At 63.8% G+C, this 2,500-nt stretch overlaps 1 pseudogene; it reads right to left on the bottom strand.

Annotated features, from left to right (window-relative positions):
• Positions 1 to 2,500, bottom strand: part of LOC126436201 (large subunit ribosomal RNA) — a 7,952-nt pseudogene that overhangs the window by 2,977 nt on the left and 2,475 nt on the right.

Genomic DNA, 2,500 nt, shown 5'->3' with positions numbered 1-2,500 from the left:
GCCGAGGGCTGCGACGGCTGCGTCGATGAGGGACTGCAATCCCCTCGCGGTCGATGCAAAAAGCAGGACGTCATCTGCGAAGGCCGCAGCGTTGACTCTGCGGCCGAGGATCCGAGCTCCGATGTGGGAGGGAAGTTGACTCAAAACATAGTCCACCGCAAAATTGAAAAGGAGGGGGGAGAGGGGGTCACCCTGACGCACACCCCTTGCCGGCTGCAGGGGCACGCCCACGTCGGCGCCGCCCGCTATCACTGTCGTGCTACCCTCGTAACACCTTTCGACGTACTCAATAAAGCAATCCGGCAGGCCATGAGCCCTCAGCACGGGGCGGAGGGCAGCATGATCCACCGAATCGAACGCTTTAGAGACGTCGATCGATGCCACAAAAACAGAGCGACAGGAGCGGACTGCGTCGGTGAGAGCAGTGTCCAAGATGAAGGTGTTTTCCAACATCCCATCCCGGGGGATGAATGCCCGCTGACGTTCGTCCACAGCACATGCACGCATCAGGCGTGACGCGAGAACCTTGTGAAAGGTCCGCGCCAACACCGAGCAGACCGTAATGGGGCGAAAGTCAGCGGGGGATGTTGGTGCAGCCGTTTTGGGGAGAAGTGACGTCCGGGCGCGAAGCAGACGCTCGGGGAGGGCGCGGGCCAGGAGGAAGAGGTTCAAGAGTTTCACCAGGACTTCATGCGGCAGGCGCCGCAGCTCCGCTGGAGTCAGGCCGTCCGGCCCGGCCGCCGATCCCCTGGGCGGCAAGGCAGCAGCGACCTCCTCACGTGTGACCGGCCCCCATAGGCACTCAGGAGCGACAGGCTCTGAGTGCGGGAGAAGGCGGTCACGGATGAAGCCAGCGGTGGAGATCGGCTTCTTCGTGAAGAGGTCCGCCCAGAAGTCCAGCAGACCGGGGATGTCGGGTGGCGGCTGCAGCAGGGTGCCGTCCAGCAAGCCGCGCACGCAACGTGCACGCGACCTGCGGAAGGCGTCCTGTGTCCGCGCGAACTCCCAGCGGCGCCGCTTGCGCTTCTGCAGCGGCGGGGCGGCAGGCGGCCGCTTGGATGATAGGCGCGGCCGCTGTGCCCTGGTGATCGACCTCTCCCCCCTGGACCCGACCGACGCAAGGGCATCCGGGAGCATGCCCAGGATGACATCGGGCGGCGTGCCCCGCCCCAGACCAATGACTCGATCCAGAGCAGAGAAACGCTGGGCGGAAGCAGGTAGCCCCGCCAGATGCTCCCAGATGGCGGCGTCAGTCGGCCCCTCCGGCGGCGGCCCGGTGGTGTCGGCCGCGAAGTCCTCGGCTGCGTCGACGGGCGGCGCAGCGGCCTCGCCCGCGTCAGGCAGCGAGCTCGCTGCTCCCCGGCGGGACGCCGGCTCTTCCCCCCGACCGATCTCAAGCGCCTCCATGAATTGGCGGACAAGCTGCTTGTGGGCAGCTTGCCGCCGTCGGCACTTGATTGCCTCAAGCGTTCGGTCGGGGAACATCCTAATAAGCTCTTGATTAACGAAGAAGAACCGGGCGTCCCTCTCAAGGAACAGTTCGGCCTCTGCCTTGGCGAGCGACAGGACTTCTTCCTCCGTCCACCTCGCGCGATGCCTCTCCGTCACGATCTCAGCGTTGGCGGCCGCAAGGTGTTGGCGGCGGCGATGGACCCCGAGACCGTTCTTCGTGGTAAAAGTGCGGTGGCACTCACTGCAAGCAAAGGGAGCTACACAAACTATCGCATTTTCGTTACGGCCGGTTGGCCGGATAGGTGCTGGGGTAGCTGGGGTGGCACCTTCAGCGGAAGGGCCACCATCTCTTGTTTCTTGTAGGCTGCCCCCAACTATAAAGGGATAATGCGAGGGGGGGCTGGTAACCCCCCCAAGCCCCTGGTGCGGTCTTCCACTCTGCGAAAATCAGCGGGCCCACGAGAAGGGGAGAAGACCGCAGGAGAGGAGAGGCTAAGAGGGCTAGGCCCATGTATTGCGCATCACTCTCCCTGTAACTATAACCCAAGGAAGGCACCTCGCAGCAGCAGCACGACTACATCAAGACCGCACTTCGAAAAGCCAAGTCCGGATGCAGCCACACCGCCGCCACTTGGCCACCTTAAGAGAGTCATAGTTACTCCCGCCGTTTACCCGCGCTTGCTTGAATTTCTTCACGTTGACATTCAGAGCACTGGGCAGAAATCACATTGCGTCAACACCCGCTAGGGCCATCGCAATGCTTTGTTTTAATTAGACAGTCGGATTCCCCCAGTCCGTGCCAGTTCTGAGTTGATCGTTGAATGGCGGCCGAAGAGAATCCGCGCACCCGCGCGCCCCCGGAGGAGCACGCTAAGGCGGACGCGGCCTCGCAGCAAGGAAGATCCGTGGGAGGCCAAGGCACGGGACCGAGCTCGGATCCTGCACGCAGGTTGAAGCACCGGGGCGCGAACGCCGCGCAGGCGCGCGCATCCTGCACCGCCGGCCAGCACGAGGCCGACCAACGGCGAGAGCAGACCACGCCCGCGCT

This window comes from Schistocerca serialis, unplaced genomic scaffold, assembly GCF_023864345.2.
Source record: "Schistocerca serialis cubense isolate TAMUIC-IGC-003099 unplaced genomic scaffold, iqSchSeri2.2 HiC_scaffold_123, whole genome shotgun sequence".
Taxonomy (NCBI): Eukaryota; Metazoa; Arthropoda; class Insecta; order Orthoptera; family Acrididae; genus Schistocerca; species Schistocerca serialis.
Note: the sequence above shows the minus strand (reverse complement) of the source record. Positions and strands in the feature narration are given on the sequence as shown.